General features: G+C 49.3%; 1 long non-coding RNA gene across 1 annotated transcript; it reads left to right on the top strand.

Moving 5' to 3' along the window:
- Nucleotides 1–9,042: 9,042 nt before the first annotated feature.
- LOC148117218 (uncharacterized) lies at nucleotides 9,043–11,486 on the top strand. The gene is made up of 2 exons (XR_015736970.1): nucleotides 9,043–9,174; nucleotides 10,953–11,486. It is a non-coding gene; the product is annotated as an uncharacterized LOC148117218 (long non-coding RNA).
- The last annotated feature ends 775 nt before the right edge of the window (nucleotides 11,487–12,261 follow it).

Genomic DNA, 12,261 nt, shown 5'->3' with positions numbered 1-12,261 from the left:
ACTGTCTTTCACCTAAACTGAAGACCTCCAGACATGGACAGAATCACTGGAATCGACAGCCTAGCTGCCCAGGTAAGGTAGGCCTGTATTCCTACAGATTTCTTAGTCCACAGGGTCTTCTGGAGCCTGACAGGCCCTGCACTAAACAGTAAAGGTCAAGTGCAATCTTCAGCAACCATGGAGAACCCAAAAGAGTAGCTCTGGGTGCCAACCAAGTAAGTTCTCTGTCGTTTTTTAATCAGTAACTCAAGTAAAATCTTATCCTTCTCAAAGATCTCTGACAGTTTAACTGAAAGGTTTTGCCAGGTTACCTCACCAAATAAAAAATACCTTTCATTGTACAAAAATATGTCACAGTCATTTTACAATGTATGTGTCTAAAACTTCTGTTTTTACAAACCTAAGGAGTCCTTGTGAGTTCCAGGGAGCCGAATTAAAGAACCCACCTTAAACAGGTCAGATACATCCCCCTCAATTCCCTGGTCCTAAATTTTTTCTTTCTTAATTTAACTTTGTCCTCTGTTCTGCCAGCACCTTAACCAGGTATAAGAGACACCAGACATTTTCATGCCACAAACACCAGACAGGAGCAAAGAGACCAGCTATGCAGGATGTGGCCAGAACCCAGCCTTCTGAGGTTCCCCCAAAGACGACGCCCACAAATAATCAGGAAGCAGTCTTGAGACTCTGCTACCCCAATTCCTTTGACCTGTGGTACCTAACTGCCCACTTTTTATTATAAAAAAAGAGATGGGAATGCAATGGTTTTCTGTCTCTTTAAGAGACAAATCACACCCTCTCTCTCCCCCATCCGCTGAGGCAGGCTGATCTTCAGCTTCCGGCCTGAGCTCACTCTCTTTTCTGTCTTCCTCTCCGAGAGGCATCTTCGCTTCTGCCTCTTTCCCCACTTCTCTGCTTCCCCCTCTCTGTCTCTTTCTCCTCTTCTCTCTCTCTCTGTCTCTGTCTCTCTCTGTCTCTCTCTCTGTCTCCCCTCTCCTTTCCCCCTCCATAACCCCCTGAATAAATATTCAACCTCACTCTGCATGTCATGTCTATCCATGTCTCTGTCTCCTGCCCACCTGCCATGTGTCTCCCTGCCTGGGACCAACCACTGCTCAGGAATTGGCAGCCATCTCTGCCTGGGACTGACTGCTCCCAGAGCCCGCTGCCTGCTGCCACATGACCCGTCACCACCACTTGGGTCACCACTCTGGGTTCGGCAACCATCTCTGCCTGGGACTGGCTGCTCCCAGGGCCCGCTGCCTGCCACCACATGGCCCACTATCACCATTTGGGACCTACAGCATTTCTGCTGCCTACTGCCACCAGGGATCTTGCAGCATTTTTTAGAAAATCATAAAACATTATGTACTAAGATTTGGCCTCAATACTATCTTGACAATGGGATGTTGGCCACCAGAAGGAAGTCTTGAGCTTACTGTCCTCCGGGACCGAGAAAATTTTTGTCACCATAAGGACAAATGGGCAGAGCCTACGTATGTCCATGTTTTTGGGGCTCTGCGTTCTCACCCTTCCCTCAATAGCCAGTGTCTCCCGGCATCGGTCTTGGTAGCTAAAGCCGCAATGCCTTCAAATTCCCAGTCATCTGGGAATTGGGACCCTGACCATACTAAACCATGCAGCCAGAGACACTGCCCCTTCCCCTACTCCCTCAAGCTCACACTACCCAATCCCCTCCTGTGGAGCAACATTCTCCATATACCTACCCCTTCCCTTGCCAATCTGGAAGTTCGAGGTCAACTTCCACCTTACCCACCTTCCTCTTCCCCTCCCCCCTCCCCCTCCACCTCATCTTTCCATCCTTGGACCCCCTCCGCACACTGGACTAGCCCCTCCCAATCCTCCACAGTCTCCTCCGTTAGCAGATCCCATTATAGCTCCACCCTTCTCTGCCCTCTCCGAAAGGTGGCAGGAGTTGATGGCATTATGAAGGTTCATGTTCCCTTTTCTCTTCCAGATCTCTCTCAGATAGAAAAATGACTAGGTTCCTTTTCTACCAATTCTTCTGCTTATATCAAGGAGTTTTATTATTTGTCCCAGACCTATGATCTTACCTGGCATGACTATTATGTCATCTAAGCTTCTACCCTCACTCCTGAGGAGTGAAGTAGGATTCAGGTAGCAGCTAGGCAGTATGCAGACCAGACCCATTTGACAGACAATACAGTCCCTCTGGGAGAAGTGGCTGTGCGGGCCACAGAACCATACTGGGACTACCAACCTGACCAAAGCGGCCGACAGAGGCGGGGCATCATGGTTTGTTGTCTCCTTCAGGGTATGGAAATGGTCTCAGAAAAAAGTAGATAATTTTGACAAACTTCAAGAGATTACACAGCTAGCAGATGAAAATTAGACATTTTTTAAATCGGTTACAAGAGACCATGGTCCAATATACCAGACTAGATCCAGCCTTCCCGGTGGGAGCCATGGTCTTGGTTACCCATTTTATTTCTCAGTGAGCACCATATATTAGGAAAAAGTTAAGAAAGGTTGAGGAAGGTCCCCAAACCCTTATGCAGGAATTGGTGAAAATGGCCTTTAAAGTTTTTAATGCCCGAGAAGAAACAACTGAGTCTTCCCAACAGACAAAGCTACAGGCAACTAACCTACAGGCCCAGGCTTTAACAGCTGCCCTAAGGTTGCAGGAAAGGGGGATAAGGGAAGCCAACCACAAGGCTCTACCCTGGTGGAGCCCAGCCTAAGTCAACCTCACAGGCAAGCTGTTTCATGTGTGCCCTAAATGGTCACATGGCACAATATTGCACTATGCCTCCTCTGAGGTTGTGCCCTATCTGCCAGCAACCTGGACACTGGAAATCACAATGCCTCATGCGGGCTTGTCCTCTATGCCATGCCATGGAGGTCCAGCCTCACCAACATCGACAAGTGAAACTATGCCAGCCTTTGAACTTCTCAGCCTTGCAGAGGATTGACACTGCCCAGACTTGGTATATCCCATAACCCTATCCGAGCCTAGGGTAAAGCTGCAGGTAGCGGGTAAGACTATTACTTTTATTTTGGATACGGGAGCTACCTGTTCTGTTCTAACATCTCACTCATGCCTTACATTCCCCTCACCAATTTCAGTTATGGGGGGTAGATAGGGCTCATTTCTCCACACTTAAAACTTTGCCACTGCCCTGCATCCTTGCAGGACAATTTTTCTCTCATTCTTTCTTAGTGATACCTGCTTGCCCAGCACCTTTACTGGGTCGAGATATCCTTAGCCGTTTCAGGGCCACACTCACTTTAGCCACCCTAATCCCGACTCACCTGAGTCACACTTTCTTCTCACTTTAACAGCTTCTCAGGTTCCTACCTCAGACTGTTCTGTCCCTACACTCCTTTACCCTTGAGCCTCAAGTATAGGATGCTTCCACTCCTGTGATTGCTACTCATCACCAGCCAGTGCTTAAAAACCCTTCATCCTTCCTTTCCAGACCCCAGTTTCCTAAAAAACTTATGTCAGTGTAGAACTAGCAGAGAAACCATGGGATTTATCCCTGGAACAGAAAAGAGAGCTCAGAGACAGTCTCAAACAAGGCAGAGGGAACAGCATTCCCAGACATGCAAGTGTTCTCTGAGGGTGTTATGATGGCTACTGCTGAAAGAGAAAACATGATGTGAGGACCGATGGACGTCCACGACAAGCTTGCACACTGGACTTTCAAAGGGCAAATTACAGTTTAGCAAGTAGACCTACTACTGAAACTGCATGCACACTCAGGCAGGCACATACAGAGATACCTATCACCAAAGGGAAGCGATTTTCAGAACCGCCACTAGAGGGTACAAACCTTAATTTGTTCCTCCTGGGCTAAAGGTGGGATTAGTTAAGTGAGCACTACTAACCACTAGAGCCTACAGGCCCCACCTCCCCTCTAGGCGGAAGTGGGTCACAGAGCAGCCACCAGGGGGAGGGTTTCAAGGAACGTGCTAGAAGCTCATTGGCCTCTGTGGCAAGGCAGGAGGTGAAGCCAAATACCGCCAGTCGCAACCTAGGAGCGAGGAGCGAGGAACACAGCTACGGTTTCTCTCAGGGGCTCAAACCCCTTTTTCTGAAGGGCTGGTGGAGTTTCTCTAAGTATGACCTTCATATACTTCTGTGCCTTTTTCTTCTTCTCTCCCTCACGCTAAGGTGCCTATTTCCCTCAGCTTTAGGCCCCTTTAGGCGAAGCCTGCTGGAGATGGGCAACAACCCAGAGGACCGCTCCTCACATCAACCCGGCCCTTCTGCCCACACAGGCTGTGTCCAGGCCCCATGGGTCCTGGCACGACCCCTTCAGAGAGCACCTATCTCCAGGTTGCCTGGTGGTCTGGCAGTCCTGCAGAACCATTGAGGCAGGGAAGAGAAGGAGCCATAACAGGGTCCTAACCTTCGAAGTGTTGAGGCGCATCTGCAAGACTGGTGTACAACTGGGGAGATAATGTGGGTTTGGCGAAAGAAGAGAGCCTGTGGCTAGCCAACAGAAAGCTGAGTCTGCCAGATAGTTTGTCTTTGGGCTAAGTCAGGGCCCGGCACTCTGCATGGGCTTCAGCAAACATCTGTTCCGTGTAAATACTGGGAAAAAAGAAAGGGTAAAAGAATGTAACTGAGAGAGATCTGGATGGAATTCATGAGACTACTGTTTGTTTGAAACCCAGCATTTCACTAGTTAGCTCGAGTGGCTCTCAGTCGTGACCCCCCCCCCACCCAAGATTCCTGGGTAGGTATGTCTTCCGTGTCCCCTGCCTTCAGAAGAACAGTATCATTTCATGGGCAGGTGTGGGAGTGGTGTGCGGGACAAAAGGATAATCGGTTGAAAGGGAGAGCGAGGTGAGGGAAATTCAAATGGAGAATGAAAGGAAATCGAACACTGGGCATCCATGAAACAACTGAGTACTTGGTGAATATTTTCCCATGTGGGGAGTGAAGGGATGGAGAGTACCTGGGAAGACAACTACCAGAGTCTGGGCTTTGGTGTGATCGTTGAGGGAGTTCTGGGGCTTCCTGTGTGAATGTGTGGCGTGAGTCTGAGGCGATCGACCCTGTAAAGGAGCCAAAGCCAAGAAATTCTTGGGGGTGATGGTGAGGGAAGGTGGTGGGGGAGTGAACAACCTGGTAAGGGTGGAGACTCTGTAAGTAAAAAAGGGAGACAAAGGTCAAGGGAAACCATGGCAGGACAAATTGGTAGTAGTAGTACTGGAGAACCTGTTGGAGAAGATTCTAGCCACCAGAGAGGGGTCATTTTTGTTTATTTGTTTGTTTTGCTTTGTCTTGTTTTCTTTTTGCTTAGATAAGAGCAGTTACTCTTCTTTCCAAAACTTTTATTACATTTTAAATTTTATTTTACATACCGACCATAGTCTCCCCTTCCTCCTCTCCTCCCACTCTCCACCATCACCTCCTTTCTACCCACCCCAATCCACTCCTCAGAAAGTGTAAATCCTCCCATGGAGTCAACAAAACTTAGCCCAACAAGATGAGGCAGGACCAAGTACCTCCCCCTTGCATCAAGGCTGAATGAGGTAGCCCATTATAGGGAATGGTTTCCAAAGAGCCAGCTTATGTGCCAATGACAGATCCTGGTCCCACGGCTAGGGGCCCTACGTACAGACCAAGCTACCCAACTGTAACTCGCATGCAGAGGGTCTAGGTCAGTCCCATGCCGGCCCCCTAGCTTTGATCTGGTGTCTGTGGGCTCCCACAAGCTCAGATCACAGTCTCTGTGAGTTTTCCCATTATCATCTTCACACACACACACACACACACACACACACACACACACACACACCTTACTCATATAATCCTCCCCTCGCTCTCTTCAGCTGGACTCCCAGAGCTCAGCCCAGTGCTTGACTGTGGATCTCTGCCTCTGCTTCCATCAGTTACTGGGTGGCTATCAATCTGGTTATAAGGGAAGGCCAGTTCAGGCACCCTCTCCACTATTGCTAGGAGTCTTAGCTAGGGTGTTCCTTGTGGATTCCAGGAAGTTTTCTTGGTACCAGCTTTCTCCATAACATCATAATGTTACCATTTTCATTGGAAAAAGCAGTTACTCTTAGGCCATGGGGATCCAGTGGTATTTCTGCTCTCCACCCCAGAACCATGGAGCAGCAAGACAAAGTGGATGTTGCCTGTGGACCCTCCGACTTGGAATGTAACATGGGGAATGAGACTGGAGCCCCACTAGTCGTCGGTCCTGGCCTCAGAGGGCCTGCAAGCCACCGTGGCAGAGGCCACAGATGTGCCACCAGGACCCAGGCCAGGTGAGTAAGCCGCCTCCTCATGAGTATGGTGTCTAGGCTGGGGAGAGGGTCAGGTTCCCTCTGCACTTGGGGATACACGGCATGAAGAATACTCATGGGGATACAGGGGCCATGGAGGTATAGTAGGGTTTCTGCTCTCCACCCCAGAACCATGGAACCAAAAGTCAAAGAGGGTGTCCACTTTTGGCCCTCCAACTTGGAATGTAACAAGGGGAATGAGACTGGAGCCCCACTGGTCATTGGTCCTGGCCTCAGAGGACATGCAAGCCGCCAAGGCAGAGGTGCCAACTGTGGCACCAGGACCCAGACCAAGCGAGTAACTCGCCTCCTCGTGAGTATGGTGTCTAGACTGGGGAGAGGGTCAGGCTCCCTCTGCACATGGGGATACAGCGGCATGCGGGATACTCATGGAGATGCAGTGGCTGTGGGAGTACAGTGACATTTCTGCTCTTCACCCCAGAACCATGGATCAAAGCAACCAAGTGAATGTCTGCTTCTGGCCCTCCAACTGCGAATGTAACATAGTGAACGAGACTGGAGCCCCACTGGGAATCGAACCTGGCCTCAGAGGACCTTCAAACCTCCCTGGCAGAGGCCACAGTTGTGCCACCAGGACCCAAGTCAGATGAGAATTCCATTCCTCACACTTTAAGGTCTTTGAGTGTCTCAGGTGTGTTGCCTCCTTTTGGGTATACTGTGTGCATTGGGGAGACAGTCGGGCCCCCTTTGCACAAAACTACCAATAGTCCTTCAAACCCCTACTGTAGGGAACACAGCGAAGCCCTGCCTGCTCTGGGTTCTGAGAAGAGGGTGCATGGCGCACTACTAAAGAGAAGACAGGTTTGACTACCAAGGACAACTAGGGCTGTAGCCCACAAACCCCTCTGTCAGGGCAAGAAGTCCTCTGCCAAAGCACGAGGTCACAGTGAGTGTCCTTGGCTGGGGAGGGAGGCTGGGTTTGATTGGAGGGAAGTGCAGCGTGAGTAACTATGTAGCCAGCCCTGTCTGTCTGAGAACTGCAGTGTGACCCTGAGCGAGTACACCCTGGACCTCAGTGTCCCAGGTAGAAGACATGGTATCAATGATAGCAGCACTAGTTTTCAGGAAGCAGAGATTTGGGGTGGGCTCTTTAAGAAGGTCCATTGTGAGGAGTTCTCAGAATGGTGGTGAGCATATGTGGGAGAGGCTGGTGGGTAGCCAGCGGGGAGGAATTGGTGGTCTTTTTACAGTTGGGAATGAGAACACAGTATGCCAGCCTGAAGTCCTGCCCCTCACAAGCCCCCAGGAGGTAAGGAGAATCTGTTGCTAGAGTAGGTGGCTCCTGTCTTTCACTGTCAAGTCCCTTTCAGCCGTGTCTTAAAGTCAGGGCTTCCACCTCTAACATTTGGTCAGCACACAGCCTTGTGTGTGGCCCTGGAAAAGGGCACTTGCCCTTGGGCCTCAGTCTCCACAGTGCCAGTAGACCATGCTGCAATTGGAGGAGGGTTCTGCAGGCTCTTCAGAGCCCTGACATTCTGGGTTCCTGCCCTCAGCCTAAAATTTGCCCAGCCCTTTTCTTCCTGGCTGGCCTGGAACTCAATCCCTGTGGTCCCTGTCTCTGTAGGAGAGCTCCCAAGGATCTCCGTTCCTCTGCTGGCTCCCAGCATTTTCACCTGTGCCCTTCATGACAACGACCTTGGGCCAGCAATTGATTGCTTTGCCTTCCATGGAGCTCCATGAGGCTTTTGCCTTGTCCAACCCGTGAGTAGAGAGGGACCGTGGAGCCGGCTGTGTCTCCTGTCAGTGTGTATCCAGCCCCGGGATTGTGTCAGTAGGAGAAGCAGGAAGGGGATGATTGTGGGAAAGAGAAGGCTGCGTGTCAGACCGTGGGGGCAAGGACAGGGTCCTCTCATGATTTGACAGTTCCTACTCCAGAGATTTGGTACACGTGGCTTTATTTCCCAAGCATGCATTCCCTAGTGGGAACTTTGTCAAAAGCTTCCTATACCTTTCCCACTGAAGAAAACACCGGCACAAGGCCTGCCACACAGTGGGCCTTCAACACGTGGGCACTGCTTCTCTACATGGCTACAGATGGGTGAGACAGAAGGTCCCGGTGAAACCTAGGGTCATGGTGACGAGGGCCACAGAGGCCAGCAAAAGAAGCCTCCTAGAATTGCTCTGGGCTTCATCATCTGTGGTGGCTGAGCAAAATGCTGGCAAGAACCAGTCCCTGAAAACAGAAGGCCACCATATCTCTGCAGGGACTTTGCAGATCAAAATGCAAAAACTGATGGTTCCCTGATGTCTTCCTCAATGTGTATCTTGGAGAGAATCAAAAAGGGCTTGTAACGATTAATGCCTCAGGAAAAACGTGTCAGACGGGGTGTGGAAAGGAAAACAGGCTGTGCAGGACAAAGGACATGTCCAAGTCACAGGGTCTAGGGTCTCCACAGTCCTTCGAACTCCTACCTTCTGGTACTGCAGAAACCTTGTCAGTCTCAATGTATTGGTGCTGCCCACCCATCCAAGTGTTTAATCCCCTCATCTCTTGTTTCAAGATGCTCAGATCTGACCCCCCTGCCATGTTCCTCCATGGAGTATCATCCACCAGAGCCACAGGTTCCTGCAGAGAAATTTTGGCTCCAGATTGTTGGGCAGGAGGAGCTAAGTGGATGTGTTGAGCAGACCGCCTAGGGGTTGGGGAGCAGCTGGGCACTGAAAGGGCATTTGTACTTCTGAGAAGAGGTGGTGGGTGCCCAGCTCCTGTTCTCCTCACACCTGTTTCTTTACAGGGCCCCGTTGCCCCTGACCAGGCCTCGGTTTCTGCCACCTTCGAGTGTGAGGAGATACTGGAGGCTGCTGCGGCCCTGATGACTCTGAAGAACTCTTCTTGGACCTGGCGCCAGACCCACAGCTAACCAGGTAGCTGGCTTCTTAAACAGGACCATGGGGTGGAAATGGGTGGGAGATGGGAGGCTCTGTGACAAGTTGGCCATAGCTGGGCACATGGGGGTAAGTTGGTAGTTTGAATGACTTTGGGTCTGGAGCAGACTTCAGAGAGGGCACTTAAGGATTGCTTGGAGAATGCTCAGCTCCTCTAGTTTTATGCTCAGCAGCAACCGACTGGTGTCCTGATGTCCAGAGAGAGAAGGACACCGAGGCTCTTGGGGGTTGCAGGCACTTGCCTCAGGGCAGGCCGCATGTTACATGAAAGAAATAGAATAAGCCAGGATCCTGCTTCCTCACCCAGGCCCCATGTCCCCATTCTACCGCACACCATAGAGGTCTGTAGAAGACATACATGGAAGGAGATATAGTCTCTGGTCTCAGGGCGAATCTCAGTCCAGTGTGCAGCCTTGGTTCCTCCTCAAGGTGTATTTTGCCACCAAATCTCAAATGACCCACCCAGAGGGTAAGGGCCTCATAAGCTGAGAAGCCAATTAATCCTCTAGTGTGTCTGGAAAGCAAGGCTGGACACTGTCAAGCACAGAGGCAAATAGGGTCTAGGGAGTGTAGGAGGAAGCCACCCTGGACAGACTTGGTGGAAAGGAATGGTCAGGAAGAAGCTGGAGAGGTGGCTGGCTGATCACAGGGCTCTGGCAAGGGTGGGAGAGGAATCCTAGACCAGGGCTTCTTGAAGCTTCCTGTCTTGAAACCCCTTTCCAACTGAAGAAATGTTTACAGGACCCACATATATAGGCACGAAGGATAGACATACAAGCAAAACATTTACAGATAATAAACTATAAAGAAATTTACTTCAATACTAGTCCTTGGTGTACATGTAATTTTCCATTTGTTAAAGATAAATGTGAATGCCAAGGAAATGGATGTGCTTGCTTAATTTTGCCCAAAGTGTTAAATCTTACCTCAAAATTGGACACTGTGGGGCATAAAGTATCTTCCATATTTTTCAGAGTTGATTGGTACTTTTAATTTATAATCGTCAGTAACAAGGATGCTGCTTCACAGAGATACAGAGTGAAAAATGGCAGAAGTATGTTTAGGGCCACTTCTCAAGTGTCAGGAGTACTGCCTACATTCCAAGCCAAAACTCATCTGACAGTTTTTCACAAGCTTCAAGTCGGCACCTCAAACAGCACTTTTAAAGTCAAGCATCCTAAAACATGGTGAGGAACCACAGAAGAAAAATATTTAGAGGCTTTTGTTTGCCTCATTTAAACCACCATGTTTCTGTTACAGTCCTCAAACAAGTCTCAAAGCAACCTAACAGGAAGGGAAAGACTGACACTCCAGGCTGTCCTCTGACTTTCCCATACCAGCACTTACTCAAAAACACCAGTGTGTGTTCCCCCTCCTCTCTGTCTCTGTGTCTCTCTCTCTTTCTCTCTCTGTCTTACACACACACACACACACACACACACACACACACACACACCTGTGCATATGCATCTAGGCCAGGAGGACTGAGTAATGGAAATTCAAAAAGCTTTCCTGACACCAGGAAGGTTATATTTAGAGACCATGGGCCTGACAGGAGTAGGTTGGTGGCCAGCGATGGAGGAATGAGGGAATATGAGGCTGGAGGTGGGGAATCCAGGCAGGAATATGTGTGTCCATTTGTGTTAGTGACAAATCTTCAATTATGGGAGACAAAGAAGAAAGGGGAGCGAGTCAGGAAAGGGATTTAGGGACTTATCATCCTTAGGTGGTCCTCATCCCATCCTTCCTCCCTTCAGGTCTTGCATGAGTTGGAGCAGTGAAGCCTCCCAGCCCATCCTTGTGACTGAGATCCAAGGCAGGCAACCTCTTGCTTCCTACTGAGCATCTGGACTGCACCTCTGTCTTGAGCTTAAAGGCCCAGAGGAGGGGCTGCAGGCTTGTTCGAGCACTGAGTGGTTGATAAACTGCACGATTCCTGTCTGAAATGCTTAAATGTGCTTTATAAGCCTTCAGGCGTTTCATAAGCGTTCAGACTCTTTTCATAATGTACATCAGTTCCTTGGTTTACATAGTATGTTTTTGTACCTCCATCCCTTTTTCCTTTGGAAGCTACCACTTTTGAATGTATGTTCTGTAGGTAATATGATAATACAGCCTGTCCATTGATGGGGTTCTGCATAGGTTGGTATGCCAGTGTTCGCATCTCTTTTGTGATTGCCTGGGCACTCCTGTACTTAATGCCTGCATTGTGGACACATGAGATGTTTCAGTTTGTGTCTAGGCCTGTATATGTGAATAAATAAACAATAAAACATTGGTGAGAAGCACTACTCAGGTCTTCACTGTAACTGGCTACACCTTCCCCAATGGTCTCTCTTCTGGGACTCTGAACCTACCACTTGTTCCAAGCCTTAGACACTCTGCATGCCTGTTAATGTCTTCAAAACATGTACCACACCAAATAGAGACTCTTATACCTTACCAAGCAGGGCTGTAGCATGCAATTTGGCCTTGGCACCCTCTGGATTGTTTAGGTTAAGGCTTTACCCCATCCCCTGGCATCCATATATCCAAAGAGTCTGGAATGTTTAGGTGAAAGATCCATTCCAAGTCCCCTCCCTTGGGCGTTGCCTCAGTCCAGACTCCACCTCTGAAAAACCTCACCAAATGGTGAACCCTACTCAGAGATGCTCAAAAGCAGTCCCATATGGTATTGAAACAGCAACCCAGAGAACAAACATGCGGTTTACTGGTCTTCCTTCCCCTGCTTCCCTGTGAGCCTTGGTATCCATTAAACCTGGGCTTTTTCTAATTTGGTTTTATTTGGTCTGATTTGGATTATTGTTTGGTGGAGATATTTATTGGGCTGCAAAAACTTTTTATCTGGAGGTCCCACGGAGGGAGTTGTTTTTCTTACCAGCCCAGGGTCACATGTTGGGAAAACACCCCCTCCCCTGCACCTGCCAGGCTAAGATCAGCTTTGTCTGGGTAAGTTCTGACTTCCTAGTCGTTGTCTTTAGAGGCCCATGACTACAAGCTTGACTATTAGAGATGGCTATCTATTAACCTATATTTCTTAATTACACATTAAATTTTTAAAGGAAC

Source organism: Myodes glareolus, chromosome X (genome assembly GCF_982192425.1).
Source record: "Myodes glareolus chromosome X, mMyoGla1.1, whole genome shotgun sequence".
NCBI lineage: Eukaryota > Metazoa > Chordata > Mammalia > Rodentia > Cricetidae > Myodes > Myodes glareolus.
Note: the sequence above shows the minus strand (reverse complement) of the source record. Positions and strands in the feature narration are given on the sequence as shown.